Source organism: Amblyraja radiata, chromosome 7 (assembly GCF_010909765.2).
Source record: "Amblyraja radiata isolate CabotCenter1 chromosome 7, sAmbRad1.1.pri, whole genome shotgun sequence".
Classification (NCBI taxonomy): domain Eukaryota; kingdom Metazoa; phylum Chordata; class Chondrichthyes; order Rajiformes; family Rajidae; genus Amblyraja; species Amblyraja radiata.
In genome coordinates, this window is record NC_045962.1 from 42,652,464 (window position 1) to 42,673,601 (window position 21,138).

The 21,138-nt window shown below is 43.3% G+C and overlaps 1 protein-coding gene and 1 long non-coding RNA gene across 2 annotated transcripts in view; both read right to left on the reverse strand.

Annotated features, from left to right (window-relative positions):
• The window catches only part of bard1 (BRCA1 associated RING domain 1), a 184,616-nt gene that overhangs the window by 133,344 nt on the left and 30,134 nt on the right, over positions 1-21,138 (reverse strand). The window lies entirely within an intron of this gene.
• On the reverse strand, positions 990-15,467 carry LOC116975338. The gene is made up of 3 exons (XR_004412602.1): positions 15,458-15,467; positions 11,853-11,854; positions 990-1,068 (listed from the first exon to the last, which is right to left on the reverse strand). It is a non-coding gene; the product is annotated as an uncharacterized LOC116975338 (long non-coding RNA).

The window sequence follows — 21,138 nt, forward strand, 5'->3', positions numbered from 1 at the left end:
TCTAATTGCATACAATAAATTCAGCGATTATGCACATTAAATAATAAAGCATAAATAAAAGAGCCTTTTAAAAACATGATCCAAACCCCATAAAGATAACAGACTGCACTTCTGAAGTGAAATTGTTTTGACATTTAGAATTAAATGCAGGTCATTTCACACAATTGGGTTTGAAATGAGGTCAGTTACATATTCTGCTCATAACTGCTTGGAAAGAAGTACAATTAACTGTACAATTGTACTATGCCAACATGTCTCTGTCCAACTACTACCTGACTAAATGTAATTTTCTACCTAATCAAGATCCTGCTACAATAAAATCAATAAATGTAACATGACAGAATCTTTGTCTCTATTCGTGATTGTGCTGAATAATACTTCAAAATGATGCCATGAAAACATATGTCAGAGGTTTAATGCCGCTGCACAAATGTTCACACTGTCTAGCTTAATCATAGTTGTTTTGAATGGTTATCTCCAGTCACAGAAACTGAACTATGCAGATTTGTGCAAAACTGTCTTGCAGTTGATACAAACAAATAGGTTTTCGGCAGTAGGAAGAGGATGTTGGTAGTCTGTGGAGTGTAGCTAGCCATAACTTGGCAAAAGGATTAGTTTCAACTTAGTCCTCATTGGCAAACTCACTAGAAATTTGGTGGAGATAATATTCTCTTCCATTTTCTTCACCAAGGCATGCTCATTTGCCTCAGGGAAGACACACTAGGGTCTGGTATGATAGCTAACACCATAAAATGATTGAGTAAATTGGGTGTACAAAGTCCAAGAACCATCATTTGCTTTTACATGGTATCTTTTGCAAAATAGATCATCCCAAGTACGTACATCTCGTTCTATCCCAGCATCTTAAAAGGCATTGATCACTTATCGTATGTACTAAGGTCCAATTATCTCTATACCTATAAAACTCTCATCTTGTATGTACGTGTGCGTGTATGCATGTATACGTGTGCGCGTATGTGTCTTTCTGCCTTCATCAAAACGGCACGTGCTAGCGCAGTAGTTTTCACAGATTATTAATCACATTAACCCCGTCGACAAAATAAACTGCTTCACTTCACATTTCATGCTACATTTCACAAGTTACACGGTTTCAAAATACCCTAAACCGAAAACTCTCAACCTGGTTCCAAAGTCACAATGCCCCGCAACGGGGGGGGAGGGGGGCGGACACCAGCTTCAAGTGATGACAGGGGGAGGGCCACATATAAAAAGGGGGTTGCATCGAAGGTCATAAGGTCAAAGGACGCACGGAGTCGCTCAAGCCTTCTGGAGTACCACACACGCAACACGTACGTTCTTACCTGGAAAAAGCCGCCAACATCACTGCTGCTCATGGACAGCGAGAAGATACAAATGTTTTTCGTGACTGACTTGCGAAAGAGCAGCGTGCCGGCGGATTGAGGGCAACTCCCGGCCCACGACCGCCCGGGACTGGAGGGTGACTGCGCCCGAGCACCAAGGGACACTCAGACACCTTGTAAGCGGTGGAAGGAGCGGATCCCTCGCTCCTTCGGGACAGCCCCCACTATCCCCCCAGGGTCAGCACTGTCTGGCTACGGCCACCCTCTGCCCCCTCTCCTCCTGTGCGGCCGCACTATGATGGGCTCTAGGTCGGCAGCGCCCACGCATGGGTCGGGTGGAGTGGGGCCGCGGCTCCAGGCAGCGGACACACGGGGACACAAACCCGGCAATGTCCCCGTCAGCTGTAGCAGAATTGGGGGCAGTCTGGTCCCTCTGCCCACCCAGAGTCACAGACCGGCACCGGCACTGCACCGGCACCGGACTCTGACCCCCACACCGGGGTGATTCATCCCCCTGACCCTGACCCCAACCCTCACACCGGGGTGATTCACCTCCCCCCGATCCCGACCCCCACACGGGGTGAATCACCCAACCCTGACCCCCACATGGGGTGATTCACCCTCCCAAACCCCTTGGACCGGGTGATTCATCCCCCCGACCCCGACCCCAACCCTCACACCGGGGTGATTCACCTCCCCCCGATCCCGACTCCCACACGGGGTGAATCACCCCCCCCCCCCCCCCCCAACCCCCACATGGGGTGATTCACCCCCCCCAAACCACCGGACCCAATCTGACACACACACTGGGTGATTCACCCCCACCACGACCCCACGAAGGGTGATTCACCCCCACCCCCCCGACCCTCACACGGGGTGATTCACCTCCCGACCCTCACGGGGTGATTCACCCCCGACCCTCACACGGGGTGATTCACCCCCCAGACCCCCACACGGGGGGATTCACCCCCTTCCCCCCCGACCCCTGCATTATTTCACTGTGCCGAGGATCAGAGGGGGGAGAGGAGAGTGGGGGGGAGGGGGAGGGGGAGGAGAGGAGAGTGGGGGGGGGAGGGAGGAGGAGTGGGGGAGAGGTGAGGGGGGGGGAAGAGGAGAGTGGTGGAATATTGGGGGATCGGATTGCGTTAGGGGAACAGGTGAGTAATGGAATATTGTGTTGGGGGAGCTGCACTTGGTCTAGTAGTCAACTAAAATCTTATGCCTTTCCTTACCTATTCTTTATTCCTATAATTGCTCCTTAAGATGGCAGTAAATGCAACCATTGCAAAAATTTCACAATCTCAAGATGTCCCAAAATGTCACTCTGCCAATTAAATACTTTTGATATATAATCAAAAATAATTTTTAAAGTTGCCAATTTGTGCAAAACAAGCTCTAAAAACAAGCAAAGAAAACAATAGCATATTCTATTGTTACTGAAACATTAGTTATCGGGATAAAAATTAGCCAGGAAGCCAGAATTTTCCAAAACATTTGAAATATTCCAAATTTCTAACTATCTTTCCACTTGGCAGTGCTTTCTTAATTTCACTCCTGAAAGGTAATGACCTTATTTTCAGACCATATATTCCAGTCCTCAACATCCCAAAATGTGAAAGTAGTTTTTGCCTACCAATCCCTTGCAAAAGTTGGATGAATCATCCTGGTCATGGCTCATAGAATGGAGAACAGTACAGCACAGGAACAGATCCTCCAAGCCACAATGTCAGGAATTACCTGGTTTCTCTCAGTCTTATCTTTGCATAATAGAGGTTATACTATCTTAACAAATGATTCCCAAATCAAGAACGTCATCCACAACATAGTGACCAATATAACGTGAAGATGGAAAGCAGCTGACTTTCACTTTTTAATGTCATAGAGTCACACAGCATGGAAACAGTCCCTTTGGCTCAACCTCTCCATGCCGACCAAGATGGCCCATCTAAGCTGGTCATTTCGTTTAGCCCATATCACTTGAAACTTTCCTATCCTTGTATCTGTCCAAATAGCTTTTAACTGTTATTATTGTACCTGCATCAACTACTTCCTCTGGCAACTCAATCCATATATCCAATATGTGAAAATATTGCCCCTCAGATTCCTATTAAATCTTTCCCCTCTCACCTTAACCCATGTGTAATGAGTCAACTCGAACACACATCAAGATACAACACGTTTGTTAAATCTGCAAACAGCAAGGATCTGCAGTCATCACATCTCCGAGCTGCTACTCATTCTAACTAACGTAAACAGGCTCTTGATAATATGAAGTACATACTAGGCGGAGTCACTACTAACAAACACCATAATTGGCTAGTATGAAATAGCCAATCTGCATCCTTCCTTGTAGAAACAAAAGAAGCATCAGTGGCTAAGCAATATAGGTGGAATGTTAATAATACATTACACAAAATTACACAAAATCACCATATCTAAGCATTCTTTACCTTCTTTAAAAGCAACCTATCTACATACAACACCGGTTTCAAGAAACTATGTTCTTGTACTCCTAGATACTTCTGCTGTACACACTCCCCATGGTCATACCATTCAGTGTGATGGTCCGATTGTGGTTTGTCTTCCCAAAATACAACACCTCACACTTGGACCACGCCCAATTGATCAAGATTCTGTCGTAATTTTTGACAACTATCTTCACTATATATACCATGTATTTTAATGTCATCTGCAAACTTACTAATCATGCCTCATATGTTCTCATACAAATTGTTGATATAGATGAAATGGGCCTAACAGCGATCCCTAAGGCACATCACTGGTCACAGCCCTCCAGTCCGAAACTCCATCTTCCACCACCATCCTCTGCTTCCTATCATAAAGGCAAATCTCTTTCCATGAAGCCAACTGTCCATGGATCCCTTACGAACTTTCCAGAGCAGTCTATCATGTGGAGAACCTTATTAAAGGCTTTGCTTAAATCCATATAAACCACAACAACAGCCCTGTCCTCATCAACTTTTTTGGTTACCTCATCAAAAAACTAAAGACATGATCTCCCATGCACAAAATCATGCTGGCTATTGCCAATCAATATACATGCTTTCGACAAGGTCCCACATAAGAGATTAGTATACAAACTTAAAGCACACGGTATTGGGGGTTCAGTATTGATGTGGATAGAGAACTGGCTGGCAGACAGGAAGCAAAGAGTAGGAGTAAACGGGTCCTTTTCACAATGGCAGGCAGTGACCAGTGGGGTACCGCAAGGCTCAGTTCTGGGACCCCAGCTATTTACGATATATATTAATGATTTGGACGAGGGAATTGAATGCAACATCTCCAAGTTTGCGGATGACACGAAGCTGGGGAGCAGTGTTAGCTGTGAGGAGGATGCTAGGAGGCTGCAAGGTGACTTGGATAGGCTGGGTGAGTGGGCAAATGCATGGCAGATGCAGTATAATGTGGATAAATGTGAGGTTATCCACTTTGGTGGCAAAAACAGGAAAGTAGATTATTACCTGAATGGTGGCCGATTAGGAAAAGGGGGAGATGCAACGAGACCTGGGTGTCATGGTACACCAGTCATTAAAAGTAGGCATGCAGGTGTAGCAGGCAGTGAAGAAGGCGAATGGTATGTTAGCATTCATAGCAAAAGGATTTGAGTATAGGAGCAGGGAGGTTCTACTGCAGTTGTACAGGGTCTTGGTGAGACCACACCTGGAGTATTGCGTACAGTTTTGGTCTCCTAATCTGAGGAAAGACATTCTTGCCATGGAGGGAGTACAGAGAAGGTTCACCAGACTGATTCCTGGGATGTCAGGACTTTCATATGAAGAAAGACTGGATAGACTCGGTTTGTACTCGCTAGAATTTAGAAGATTGAGGGGGGATCTTATAGAAACTTACAAATTTCTTAAGGGGTTGGACAGGCTAGATGCAGGAAGATTGTTCCCTATGTTGGGGAAGTCCAGAACAAGGGGTCACAGTTTAAGGATAAGGGGGAAATCTTTTAGGACCGAGATGAGGAAAACTTTTTTCACACAGAGTGGTGAATCTCTGGAATTCTCTCCCGCAGAAGGTAGTTGAGGCCAGTTCATTGGCTATATTTAAGAGGGAGTTAGATGTGGCCCTTGTGGCTAAAGGGATCAGGGGGTATGGAGAGAAGGCAGGTACAGGATACTGAGTTGGATGATCAGTCATGATCAGGCTCGAAGGGCCGAATGGCCTGCTCCTGCACCTATTTTCTATGTTTCTATGCTCTTGGAAAGAGAAAGATTGATTGAGAGATGTTCAGCTTATTGGACATTGGACTATAGTTCTCAGATTTTTTTTCTTTGCAGCTCTTTTTAAATAGAGCACAACATTCAACACCCTCTGATCTTTTGGCACCTCAGCCGTGTATAACGATGATTCATTTACAGGTCCCCCGCTGATTTTCTTACTTCATATTATTTATCTACCTTGATATACGTTACGATGCCCATCACCTGCTTGACAATATAATGTTCCTAATGTTCATGTCTTTCTCCGCAACAGAGGAGAAATATTCATTGAGGACTTGCACGTCAGCTATGGCACCACACATAATGACCACATTGGTTTCTGAGGTGTCTAATCTTTCTTTAGTTACATTTTTTCTGTTAAAACAGTCTATTTGGATTCTCCTTATCTGCCAGAGCTATTCCATGCCTCCATTTTGACCTCCTGATTTCCTACCTAAGTATGTTCTTTAATCACCAGTAATCTTTCAGAGAAAAACTTGATTCCAGTTGCCCATACCCGACATGCCTCCTCCTTTTTCCTGAACAGAGCCCTAGTGACTCGTCATACAGGATTCCTTACTCCAACCTACATTGCCCTTCTTTCACTTTAACAGGAACATGAACAGGAACCTTGCATTCTCACTATCACACTTTTAAATGTATCCCACATAGATCTGTAACGTCACCTATTCCTTCGCTCCATACAGTGGCAGAAAACCCGGGGGGACTAGAGGGGTCACGTCCCCCCCATATTTTGAGAGGTGGGGGACATCCCCCCCAAGTATTTGTCATCCCGATTTTAAAATCTCCGCTTTTAGTGCTGGATTGAGCCTCCGAAGCCTCGCGTGCATGTGTGAGTGTGCGCATGCGCGAGTGGCCACCAAAAAATTGTGTCCCCCGTCCCCTCCATGTTTTGATAGCGAGTTCCGCTCTTGGCTCCATAGATGCTGCCTCACCCGCTGAGTTTCTCCAGCATATTTGCCCACCTTTCAGATGTCCCTTTGCACTCAAAAACCCTACCTCAATCAACTTTTGCAAACTCTTTCTAACAATATTTCCTTGCCCCAATTTTGAACTAATTTTCTTCTTCTTTACTATTATTTTGTTGACATTAATTATTATGAATTCCTACACGGTTAGTTGCTTTGAGATTCTGAAAATACTGACCCTAAGCAATTATTCAACAAGCCTGTTTTTTTCTTTTCATTTACAATACTATAGCTATCTGTTTAAGCAGCCTGCAGTTGACCCAAAAAAAAGACCACTGGAGGAACTCAGCAGGTCAGGCAGCATCTGTAGAAGGAGATGAATAAACAATGTTTCAGGTTACAACCCTTCTTCACAATGATGGAGGTGAGGGGAGATCAGCGAGAGGAAAATCTGACAAGTGGATGGATTCAGGTGAAGAGGTTGATTGGCAGATGAGTCAATGCAGGTGAGAACGGCGGAGGTAGTAATAAAAGCTGGGGGTGATAAATGAGGAAGACAAAGGGATGCAAATGGTGAAATATGATAAAGGAAGGTGAGGAGAGGAATGTAGAATCAAAGGGAGGGTTGGTGGATGAAAGGGAATGGGGTGATGGAAGAAAAAAGGCAAACCTGAATTAGGGATAGGTAGGTGATGAGTAGATGGAGTAGGGGGAAGGAATTACGTTACCGGGATAGGGTGTGTGGAAAGAAAGGTGTGCGCGAGGGTGGGGAAGAAGAATGATCTGGATAGATGAGGAGAGGGAGCGCGTTTACCTGAAATTAGATAATTCAATTGTCATGTTGGCTACCTGAGAGCAATACAAGGTGCTGTTCTTTTAGTTTGTGTCCGTCCACTGACAGTGGAGAAACAGTAGCTCATATTCCACTGCTGTCAACTAAATCTGGACCCCAAAATACTGTTTGTCTATTTCCCTCCACAGATGCTGCCTGATCCACTCAGTTGTTCCAGCAGTCTGTTCTTTGCACAAGATTCCAGCATCTGCAGTCTCATGTCACCTGTGCTTCTGGCCATCTTCTTCATCATAATATATCTGTAAAAAACATCCCTTACTAGTTTCCTTTGGCTCAGTTTACCATTTTACCGTTATACCTTTTTATTGTTCTACGTATCTACCAGTTGCAAGAAATGCACAAGTTATCTGCCTGTTTCAACTGTGTTTTCCTTTACCCGTTTAGCTGTCAATGGCTAATTCATTAAATAGGAAATATATTCTTATCCTTACAGATATATTCGAAACGTTTTTTGTACACCTTTTTTTCCTTATTTTATGGGTTAGCTGGTTGGCCCCATGTACCATGCCAGTCGGTCATTCCTTAATGCAAACATTTTGCAATTATTCCCTTCAAACAGTACACTGGACAAGATAAATGTTCATGCGCTGTTGTCAACTAAATCTGGCTCATTATTAATCTCATTATTCAACACAACTTGCTCTTATGTTGGTTCTGGCATGAGAGCTTAAATAAAAGATATCCTCAAGACCAAAACAATCCAATCTTATCAACTTTGTGTAACATGGAATCAGTAAGGCAACTGATGTCAAACTAGAGTATATAGAGTGCATCAACAATTCAAACATATTGGCTACAATGACTAAACAGCAATATCTGAAAAGAAGTGACAATTATCCTGATTATCATGCAGGTAAACAAATATATTAAATATGTTCCAAAAATATATAAAAGATTGACTGCATGAATGAGATTTTGGAACCAGTGCTAAACAACCACTAGAAGCATGGGCTGCTTAATCAATTGCCAACATTTTTTGTGCACCATATGAAAGAAACGCTGCGTATCAAATTTTAGCTTGCAATCAGAGGCTGACAAATGAAGCAATCTTGCAGTGTGCGATTTCTACAAGTTTGAAAGGACCAAAAATAATGGAATCAAATGAAAATGATTGAAGTTGAATTCCATTTGAAGAAAGAGCCCTGTGGTACACTCTCGAAAATTAAATGATAAACTGTACTGCAATGGAATAGCTTAGCAACTAAATGGCAATCCTAATTATCTTGATTCATACAGCTTGCAAGAAATCTGTATTGAAGTCACACTGGTTTTTATCTTGGAAAGAAAATACTTTAAACCACAATTTGGGGTTTTTCTGACAAAGGGGCTTCTCCTGGCAATATAAAAAAAAATTCTAAAACCCTCCACACTCAGCAATTGGTCAGGGAATTTACCCATCCCTTCAGAATGTCTCCACTGCTGTCTTTTCTGCGACAGTAAATATTGATTTATTTATAAATATAGGACTAGAATGGAACAACTTTTTTTAACACGAGGGGAAGAAAACAAATTGACTACTTGGGCCCTACCATTCAACATAATCATGATTAATTTACCTCCTACTTCAACTTGTCTCATTCACTATAGCCAATTCCCCAATCTTTCAAAAATTGATCAACTACTTAGAACATAGAACATAGAAAATAGGTGGAGGAGGCCATTCGGCCCTTCGAGCCAGCACTGCCATTCATTGCTATCATGGCTGATCGTCCCCAATCAATAACCCGTGCCTGCCTTCTCCCCATATCCCTTGATTCCACTAGCCCCTAGAGCTCTATCTAACTCTCTCTTAAATCCATCCAGTGATTTGCCTCCACTGCCCTCTGTGGCAGGGAATTCCACAAATTCACAACTCTCTGGGTGAAAACGTTTTTTCTCACCTCAGTCTTAAATGGCCTCCCCTTTATTCTAAGACTGTGACCCCTGGTTCTGGACTCGCCCAACATTAATAATTATAATAATAATACATTTTATTTGTATAGCGCTTTTCAAGGACTCAAAGTCGCTTTACATGGTGAGTCAAGAAGAAAACAAAATAGAGCAGTAAGACAGAGATGCAAATGGGAGGGGGACATGGGACTAAGGGTATGCAGAGGTGAAGAGATGGGTCTTGAGGCGGGACTGGAAGATGGTGAGGGACTCAGAAGTTCGGATCAATTGTGGGAGGGAGTTCCAGAGCCTGGGGGATGCCCTGGAGAAGGCTCTGTCTCCGAAAGTGCAGAGGTTGGATTTCAGAATGGAGAGGAGACTGGCTGAAATGGATCTGAGGGACCGTGAGGGTTGGTAGGGGGAGAGGAGGTCAGTGAGATAAGGGGGGGCCAAGTGGTTGAGAGCTTTGTAGGTGAGGACCAGGATTTTGTAGATGATCCGGTGGGAAATGGGAAGCCAATGAAGTTCTTTGAGGACTGGGGTGATGTGGTGCCAGGATTTGGTGTGGGTAATGAGTCGGGCGGCTGCATTCTGGACCAGTTGGAGTCGGTTGATGTTGCTGGAATTGATGCCAAAGAGAAGAGAGTTACAGTAGTCCAGTCGGGAGGAGATGAAGGCATGGATGAGTCTTTCAGCAGCAGGGGGTGTGAGAGAGGGTCTGATTTTGGCAATGTTGCGGAGGTGAAAAAATGATGTTTTGACAACATGGCGGATGTGAGGCTCAAGGGAACATTGGGAACCTTTTTCCTGCATCTAACTTGTCCAGTCCTTTTATAATTTTATATGTTTCTATAAGGACCCTCTCATCCTTCTAAACTCCAGTCAAGCCTAGTCTTTTCAATCTTTCCTCATACGACAGTCCCGCCAACCCAGGGATCAATCTCATGAACCTACGCTGCACCGCCTCAATCACAAGGATGTCCTTCCTCAAATTAGGAGACCAAAACTGTACACAATACTCCAGGTGTGGTCTTACCAGAGCCCTATACAACTGTAGAAGAACCTCTTTACTCCTATACTGAAATCCTTTTGTTATGGGACCTGCACGCCAACTATTTGTACCTGCACGGCAACTTTCAGTGACTGGTGTACAAGGACACCCAGGTCTCGCTGTACCTCCCCGTTACCTAACCTAACCCGATTGAGATAATAATCTGCCCCCTTGTTTTTGCCGCCAAAGTGAATAACCTCACATTTATTTAAATTATACTGCATCTACCACGCATCTGCCCACTCACTCAACCTGTCCAGGTCACCCTGCAACCTCCTAACATCCTCTTCACAGTTCACACTGCCACCCAGCATTGTGTCGTCCGCAAATTTGCTAGTGTTGCTCCTAATTACCTCTTCCAAATCATTAATATATATGGTAAACAGTTGCGGCCCCAACACCGAGCCTTGCGGCACACCACTCGCCACTTCTTGCCATTCTGAAAAGGACCCATTCACTCCTACTCTTTGCTTCCTGTCTACCAACCAATTTTCTATCCACGTCAACACCCTACCCCCAATACCATGTGCTATAATTTTACTCACCAGTCTCCCGTGCGGGACCTTATCAAAGGCTTTCTGAAAGTCTAGATACACTACATCCACTGGCTCCCCTTCATCCATTTTACTTGTCGCGTCCTCAAAAAATTCCAGAAGATTAGTCAAGCATGATTTTCCTTTCATAAATCCATGCTGACTTGGACTAATCCTTTTACTGCTATCTAAATGCCCCATCATTAACTCTTTAATAATTGACTCCAGCATCTTTCCCAACATCGAAGTCAGGCTAACTGGTCTGTAATTCCCCGTTTCTCTCTCACTCCTTTCTTGAAAAGTGGGATAACATTAGCTATCCTCAAATCCACAGGAACTGATCCTGAATCTATTGAACATTGGAAAATGATCACCAATGCGGCCACTATTTCTAGAGCCACCTCCCTGATGCAGACCATCAGGCCCAGAGGATTTATCATCCTTCAGTCCCATTAGCCTACCCAATACTATTTCTCACCGAATGAAAATTTCTTTCAGTTCCTCTACCCCCTTAGATCCTCTGTCCTCCAGTACTTCTGGGAGATTGTTTGTGTCTTCCTTAGTGAAGACAGATCCGAAGTACCTGTTCAACTCTTCTGCCATTTCCTTGTTCCCCATAATAATTTCACCCATGTCTGCCTTCAAGGGATCCACATTTGACTTCTCTATTCTTTTTCTCTTAACATATCTAAATAAGCTTTTACTGTCCTTCTTTATATTCCTGGCCAGCTTCCCCTCGTACTTCATCTTTTCAGCCCATATTGCCCGTTTTGTTTCCTTCTGTTGTCCTATGAAAGTTTCCCAATCCTCTGGCTTCCGGCTACTCTTTGCTGTGTTATAAATGTTTTCTTTTAGTTTTATTCTATCCCTAACTTCTCTTGTCAGCCACAGTTGCCTCCTAGTCCCCTTAGAATCTAGCTTCCTTTTTGGAATGAAATGATCCTGCGTCTTCCGGATTATGCCCAGAAATTCCTGCCATTGCTGTTCCACCGTCAATCCTGCTAGGATCCCTTTCCAGTCTACCTTGGCCAGCTCCTCCCTCATGCCTTCATAGACCAGTTTGTTCAACTGCTTCACTGACACTTCCGATTTAACCTTCTCAAACTAATCACATTATGATCACTACCTCCAAGCGGTTCCTTTACCTCTAGTTCTCTTATCAAATCTGGATCATTGGACAACACTAAATCCAGAATTGCCTTTTCTCTGGTCGGCTCCATTACAAGCTGCTCTAAGAATCCATCTCGGAGGCACTCCACAAACTCTCTTTCTTGGAGTCCTGAACCAACCTGATTTTCCCAGTCTACCTGCATATTGAAATCCCGCATCACCACAGTGGCATTACCTTTGTTACATGCCAGTTTTAACTCCTGCTGCAACTTACACCCTACAACCGGGCTACTATTTGGGAGTCTGTAGATAACACTAATTAGTGTCATCTTGCCTTCAGCGCGACCTGTCCACTAAACGGAAGTCACGAAATGAGCGGGATTTTTGGACTAAACACAGTCGACCCTAATAAAGCATTTATTCCTTCCAAACACAACCGAACCTAATAAAGCATTTATTCCTTCCAAACACAGTCGGACCTAATAAAGCATTTATTCTTTCCAAACACAGTCGGACTTAATAAAGCATTTATTCCTTCCAAACACAGTCGGACCTAATAAAGCATTGCAGTTTCAAGCACAGGCAGGGCAGCAGGCCAAACAACTCATAGCATTGTCATTTCCTTTCCAATTAAGCATTGCGCTTTCAAGCACATGCAGGGCAGCAGGCCAAACACTCATGGCATTGTCATTAAGGGCTAACAAATCATTTATTGCAAGTACATTGCAGACTCACAGTTCAGTTGATTCACAGCTTGGAATGACAGTCATGGCCTCTCCCTCGCGATCTTGCAGAGTGACTGACTCATGTCCAGGTATCTGGGGTTTTATAGTCCTGCCCCCCTCCCCCTCCCCCGAAAGTGGCGTTACCTTCATCGCGGTGATTGACAGGCGAGAGGACCAATCATCTGATCAAGGTTTTTTAAACACTCATTATTTTATTTTTTTCATCAATGGGAAAAATCCTCGGGGCTGGCTCAGCAGAGGAGGACTGTAAGATGGCCCCAAAATCACAGCGATACAGGGTAGCGTTTTTTCGAAAATCAATATACAGCGTAGACAGGAAGTGGTCAAGTTGAGACTTTTAATTATAGAGATTTCTAATGGTCGACACATGAAGGGAGAATGAGCTCTAGCAAAGGGAGAGATAGTGGGTAGGATAAACAGTCCCCTAAGACTAATTTTCCTACTTGAGGCGTGGACTCTAGGAGCCGATGGGCATGTTTACATGCTGTATCTCTCTTAATCTAAACCATCACACCATCAAAACTATGGCTTCTCGTGCACAAAATATGTCCAATAACTGTATAGCTTATGACTCTGGAATGCAACCCTGACTTGTGTTAACAATGATTTCTACATTACCAAACAAAATTTTACAGAGCAGATTTGCTAAAACAAATCATGAACTGACAACTCGAGGGAGCCCTACTTTATCTGGTAGAGTGGATGCTATTATCTGTCAACTATATGCCAGACTACCTCGCCGTCTTGAGGGAATAGGACTTGCTACTAGCCATGTTATGCTGAGCAGAAGGAAAAGGGGGAGGGGGAGGGGGAGGAAAAGGGGGAGGGGGAGGGGGAGAGGGAGGGGAGGGGAGGGGGAGGGGGAGGGGAGGGGGAGGGGGAGGGGGAGGGGGAGGGGGAGGGGGAGGGGGAGGGGGAGGGGGAGGGGGAGGGGGAGGGGGAGGGGGAGGGGAGGGGAGGGAGAGGTTCAACAAGGAAAAGACAAATCTCATTCGTTAGACTGTGCACTTGTTTGATCATATCAATAAATACAATCTCAGTCACCATCATCCCTACGCTGGTCAATCATCACAGCATTTGTGTTGTCACAACGCAAAAAATAAAAGTCAATGTTAGATAAACGTTCCAAACCAAGTTTATACATCAAAACACACCATTATTCAAAGAAATCGGAACTATTTATCTTTGGCAATTCCTTCAAATGCCTGTCTGCTGCGTGGTTACAGTTTGACCAACAGAAGGCCGCTAATCTCAGTGAAGGATTCTGCAAAAAGATCATCTAGAGCAGTTATGGCAGTTCCAATTTCATATGGTCTCATCTTGAGATGAGCAGCAGCAGTGTGACAGCCATTAGCAAAGGCAACATTGGAGCTAAAAAGATGACATCTCATTATTACCCCGAAAGAGCAAACACATTCAGACTCCAAGCACAATGGCATCTACAGAAATGAGGATAGCATTTTGATCTTTGGCTGCACCCATAGTGTTTGACATCAACTTGTGGTGTAAAAGCAATGCAGTCATCAATATTTGGTTAATAGTTGGATTCAAAAGTGGTATATGGAGTTTCTTCCAAATCTCTGCAGGTGTGCATGAGCTTCTGATTGTGCTCCACGTCAGATCAATACTCATTATTTCCATGCTCCTTGACATAACACTCAGGCTTTCTGGCAGGCTTTTCGTTTCAAGCATCTCATTGTTCAAATTTACCAGAATTCTTCTATATCTTGCAATAGTGCTTTGGAGCAGAACTCATGCAAGACCTTGCCACCTGGAGTGCTACCATATGCATCGGTCTTTTCCAGCATGGCTGCAAGCCACGAGGCCAATGATTCACTGCGTGCAATTCCCCACTCTAACCCAACAACTAACTTAAAAACAATTTTATTATCTAACATTACGGTGCTGCTTAGGTGTTTATCAGATGAGAGGTATATGTCCATCTTCAATGGTTTATAGACCTATCATTCCCTATACAGTTGGTTCACTAGGCAGTTGTAAAAAATCAGAAGACCGTTGAATGGGAGTGGAAATAAGATGTGAGAATAATGTTATCTTCCATTGTTTTAGCCGCACAGGTAGTCATAACTCAGGAACAGCTGCTCCAGATAAGTCCTTTCCATGCAGATATAGTTATGCCAACAAGCCTATCATTTACCAATCAACTGTTACTGTCGCTAATTAAGTGCCATCCTACCCTGCAAGAGAGAAAGGGGGCTGTGTAAGTGGGTTTTATGCAATGTACTATGAATGAACCAATTTCATGGCCGAATAGCTGGGAGTGTGTAAACTAAAAAAAGCAAGCATCAGTACTGAGTATTAAGCCTACAAACGCCTAGACAGAGAAATCAGGCAGATGAATGATGCAGCCATGGTACAATAGACAATAGACAATAGGTGCAGGAGTAAGCCATTTGGCCCTTCGAGCCAGCACCGCCATTCAATGTGATCATGGCTGATCATCCCCAATCAGTACCCCGTTCCTGCCTTCTCCCCATATTCCCTGACTCCACTATTTTTAAGAACCCTATCTAGCTCTCTCTTGAAAGCATCCAGAGAACCTGCCTCCACCGCCCTCTGAGGCAGAGAATTTCACAGACACATACACTGGGGCACATTGATTTTGAATTTTAAAAATCACTTTAAATGATTTGACCTGTGTTAAGTTGTCCTCAACAGTCAAAGTATAAAGCAATGGCAGCACTTTTGTGATATGGAGCCCAATGTGTTGCAACATTTTCAGCATCTTGTTTCACTACATGGTCGTATTTTTTCAGCTATTGCACAGTAAAATCTTGCTAATTATTAGAACAGAAACAAAATGGAAACTACAACTTTGTCTTGGAAAATTATGTTTTGTATATACTTATTAGGAGGTTATTTTTGGTCAGTCATTCGATTACAATCCATTGCATTTGCATGATCCATAAACATTATTGTCAACATTGTGCCCCAAATATTAAATGTTGTTGCACAGCAGTCTGTTAAACATATCGCAGAGTCCAATTGTGGAAGAAATTGTGGCAGGAGCTCCAACTGATTAGTAGAGTAAACAGGTAAATCTTAAAGAAAGTTGTTAATGTTGCGCTGGGTCCATCAGATACAGAAGCAGCTGCCAGTGAGTTGTAAGAAAGCCTTCAGTGCATCAGCCACGAAGCAGGAGAAATACTCGTCAGGTACAATCACCTCCAAGCAATAAGAATTCTGAATCATTCAACGGTGTCGAGGCTGATTTTACATACATTCATAGTCGATGGGTGGAAAATCTAGACCCGAATATATTTTTCACAGAAGAAAATGGTCTCAACAACAGTCCAGTATGTCCTACTTCTTCTAAATCACGTAGTGGGTCAAACCACATGAGCAAATGAAAAATTGAAAAGCAAGAAGAAATTGCAGATGGTATAAATTTAAAATGGAATATTAGAAATATCCAGCTCGGGTTGTATTTATGGAAAGAGAAAAACAGCATACAATAAAGACTCAGTCACTAGCATAAAATTGAAGAATTGTTACATTGCTGGAGATAGCATTTGGAAAAACGTTCCGTTATGATTATAAACACTCGTGGGGCCACGTGGAGTATTGTGTTCAGTTTTGGTCACCCTGCTATAGGAAAGATGGCATTAGCTGGAAAGAATACAGATAAGATTTATGAGGATGTTGCCAGGATGTTGCAGGTACAGCAGGCAGTGAAGAAAGCGAATGGCATGTTGGCCTTCTTAATAAGAGGAGTTGAGTATAGGAGCAAAGAGGTCCTTCTGCAGTTGTATAGGGCCCTAGTGAGACCACACCTGGAGTATTGTGTGCCACAGTTTAAGAATAAGGGGAAGCCATTTAGAACGGAGACGAGGAAACACTTTTTCACATAGAGTTGTGAGTCTATGGAATTCTCTGCCTCAGAAGGGGATGGAGGCCGGTTCTCTGGATACTTTCAAGGGAGAGCTAAATAGGGCTCTTAAAGATAGGGGATATGGGGAGAAGGCAGGAATGGGGTACTGATTGGGGATGATCAGCCATGATCACATTGAATGGCGATGCTGGCTCGAAGGGCTGAACAGCCTACTCCTCCAATATTGTCTATTAAGGGCCTGAGCTGGAGGGAGAAAATAAGCAAGCTAGGAATTCATTCCTTGAAGCATAGGAGGCCAAGGAGTGATCTCACAGAAGTGTTTAAAATCATGAGGGGAATTGATAGGGTAAATGCAATGCCCTTTACCCAGGACATCAAACCAGAGCGCATTGGTTTAAAGTGAGAGGGGAAAGATTTAATAGGAACTCGAGGGACAAATTTTTACGCAGAGGGTTGTGGGTATGGTTACCAGAGGAGGTAGTTGAAGCAGGTACAATAACAATATAAAAAAAGACACTTGGACAGGTACATGCATAAGAAGAATTTAGAGGGATATGGGCCAAATGCAGGCAAATTGGACTAACATAGAAGGGGCACCTTAGTCGGCATGGACAAGTTGGGACAAAGGGCTAGTTTCCGTGCCGTATGACTATGTGATGACATTAAACGGAATTCATGTTTACATTTTTTTATGATGTCACCGACTATGTCACCATTAAAAACGCAGCAGACAAATTATCTCTGTTGCCCTGGAAAATATTTCTCCCCTTAACCAAGACTGCTAATGCTTCTTTACAAAGTGGCTGCCAAGTATCCTAGTGCAGAAAACACATGCAGAAGGCTGTAAACCGCTCAAGACGTTCTATGACTGTGCAGAGAGCTGGAGGAATACAACCGCTTCCTTCCAGGATTCTTGATCTTTGGTTGAAAAACTTGTTATACTTGATATCCCACTGCCATGTTCTAAGAGAGGTGGAAATCATGGGAAAATGCGCAAGTTTGTTTGTGCCAAAGTGTGTGCCACTGAACTGCGTCAATAACATGAGCACTCCGAGATATGCAGGAAACATAGGCATACGAAACAGTCAGGAATGATTATCTAAAGAGAACATTATTAGACTTACACAGATGTTTTGACCGAATCTAGCCCTCAGCCATTTAGTTAATTGAGATGAGTGGTTCATTTCCAAAATTCAACATTGAAAGGGGAAATGCAATTATATTGTTGTCAGAATGTAACATCTAGCAAGTGTTAACATAGTGCCATAATTTAATCCTTGATACATGTGCAATGTTGTGTTATGGCATGAGGGGAGAAGTGTGTATGTCGATCTTCACTAATCTAACATTTGTCAGCTGATATATTCAGTGATTCCGATCTATCAGGTCCTTACAAAGGTTTGCTTGCACATAAGGAAGAATTTCTATTAAGGACAAAGATAATTAAATGCAATCAACAAATTATTGCAGCACTATTATGGAATACAAGCACACCTTTAGAGGTGCGGCAAAGGTTCACCTGTATCTCCTCCAACCTCATCTACTGCATCCGCTGCTCTAGATGTCAGCTGATTTACATCGGGGAGACTAAGCGGAAGTTGGGCGATCGTTTCGCCGAACACCTCCGCTCAGTCCGCAATAACCTACCTGAACTCCCGGTGGCTCAGCACTTCAACTCCCCGTCCCATTCCTAATCCGACCTCTCTGTCCTGGGTCTCCTCCATTGCCAGAGTTAGCAACACCGGAAATTGGAGGAACAGCACCTCATATTCCGCCTGGGTTGCTTGCGTCCGGATGGCATGAACGTTGAATTCTCCCAGTTTTGCTAGCCCTTGCTGTCTCCTCCCCTTCCTTAACCCTCGAGCTGTCTCCTCCCATCCCCCCGCCCTCGCTCCTCCTCCTCCCTTTTTCCTTCCTTCTCCCCCCCCACCCCCCATCAGTCTGAAGAAGGGTTTCGGCCCGAAACGTTGCCTATTTCCTTCGCTCCATAGATGCTGCTGCACCCGCTGAGTTTCTCCAGCATTTTTGTGTACCTTCGATCTTCTAGCATCTGCAGTTCCTTCTTGAACACCTTTAGAGACTGCCATTTGGCAGTTCTCCTCTCAAAGATATGAAGTCAATTGTACAATAAACATAACAGATACATTTTCTCAAACCTAAAGTGCAAACGCAATTAAGGAAGAGCAGGTCTCATGATTTCTCCCCGCTTAAAATTTAAATCATATGACCAACACTCCTTAAAACCATTATCCTTAACTGTAGTAGATCATTATTCTTCTACTGTATATCTGAAACTACCCACACAGAAACCACTGAGAAAATAATTTGCAATAGAATTGAGGAACATCAATGTCACATTTAATCACAGAGGCACATTCAGGAGAAAACATTAATTGTGCCCCTTCTTGCACCCAGCACTATAATGCTTAGATACTCATTGCGTTTACGACGTTTAATAAAGATCTACTAAAAATAAATTAAAAAATAATACATATTTGCTTCTTAACATCTTGAATGTTTCATTGCACTGCATAATATTATATTAGAGCAGTATAGCACAGAAACAAACCCTTCAATCTACAATGTCGGTCACATTTTTGATATCAAATTAACCTCATGTCTTCTAGCTGTATGTGAGCCATATTCCTCCATTCCATATATTCATGTGCCTGTCTAATAGCCTCTTAAACACCATTATTGTATCTGCTTCCACCAGCAGCCTTGGCAACACATTCCAGACACCTACCACTCTGGGGAGAAAAGGATTTTGATTGTTCACCCTATCTATGTCTTTCATACTTTTATAAACTTCTATCAGGTCACGCCACAAACTCCGACATTTCTGAAAAAAACAGTCCGGATTTGTCCAATCTCCCTTTATAACTAATACCCTCTAATTCAGGCAACATTCTGATAATCCTCTTCTGCACACTCCAAAGCCTTCACATGCTTCCTATCATGGTGAGACCAAAACTGCGCACAACACTCTGCATGTCTGAGCAAAGTTTTATAAAGCTGCAACATAACTTCCTGACTCTTGTACTCTATCACCTGACTGATGAAGCCAAGCATACCATACACCTTCTTTACCACTATCTATTTGTGATGCCATATTCAGGTAGCTTTGGACTAGGACCCCCAGATTTCTCTGCATATCAATTCTATTAAGGGTCCTCCAATTAAATGTATATTTTCCTCTTACATTTGACCTCACAAAGTGCAACACCTTACATTTGTCTGGATGAAACACCATGTCATATCTGTAACCAATCTACATTCTGCTGTATCCTTTGATTGCCTTCTGTCCTCAATTAAGGCCATAAGGTCATGTGATAGGAGTAGAATTAGGCCATTCAGCCCATCAAGTCTACTCCACCATTCAATCATGGCTGATCTATCTCTCCCTCATAACCCCATTCTCCTGCCTCCTCCCCATAACCGCTGGCACCCAATTCTACCAATTTTTGTGTCATCTGCAAACAAACTATTTGGCCCCTCTACATTTTTGTCCAAGTTATTACGCGTTATAAACAATGGTCCTAGCATTGATCGCTGCAGAACACCACCGGTCACAGAGCTCCAGCCAGAATAGCATCCTTCCACCTCTATGGGCAAGTCATTTCTGAATCTAAATTACTACATTACCATGGATCCCATGCATCTTAATTTTTTGGATCAGCCTATCATGAGGGACTTTGATTATTTCAGTGATACGATGCAGAAACAAGCCCTTCAGCCCACCGAGTCCGCGCCGACCAGCGATCCCCGAACATTAACACTATCGTACACACACTAGGGACAATTTACATTTATACCAAGCCAATTAACCTACAAACCTGTACGTCTTTGGAGTGAGGGAGGAAACCGAAGATCTCGGAGAAAATCCACACAGGTCACGGGGAGAACGTACAAACTCCTTACAGACAGCACCCGTAATTGGGGTCGAACCCGGGTTTCTGGCGCTGTGATCTCTGTAAGGCAGCAACTCTACCGCTGCTCCACCGTGAAGTGAGAAATATCTGATCAGAAAATAAATGGAAACAAATCAAAGAGATGGGAATCACGTTTCATAGAGAGGAATGAGGATACCAACATGAGCATGCCAAATTTTAAAACATGCAATTTCGTTACAAGCAAGGCTTAAGAACCAGCTGTAAACTTAATTTTAAAGTGATTATTACAGTGAAGTTTGGGTTTACCAGCTCAGACCGAAATTGATTCAAGGAAACCCTTCATCATTTCAGAGAAAAATGTATATTCGCCCTCTAATATATGCATAATTTTTATGTCATGCTAAAAATATGAATATCAGAAGGAGAAATGAAGGAGATTTGAACATTTCATCTAAGATATAATAAACTGAAAATAAATGATCAACCAAGGAATTCCGGACATTTAATCAATTACCCACATACCTCAACTAAAACTGAGATCTGGAAACTGGGTGTTCCGAGGGCTGTTCAATAAAAAAGTATTATTTATGTCATAAGGGATAGGAGCAGAATTAGGCCATTTGGCCCATCAAGTTTACTCCGCCATTCAATCATGGCTGATATATCTCTCACTCCTACCCCCATTCTCCTGCCTTCTCCCCATAGCCCCTAACACCTACACTAATCAAGAATCAATCTATCTCTGCCTTAAAA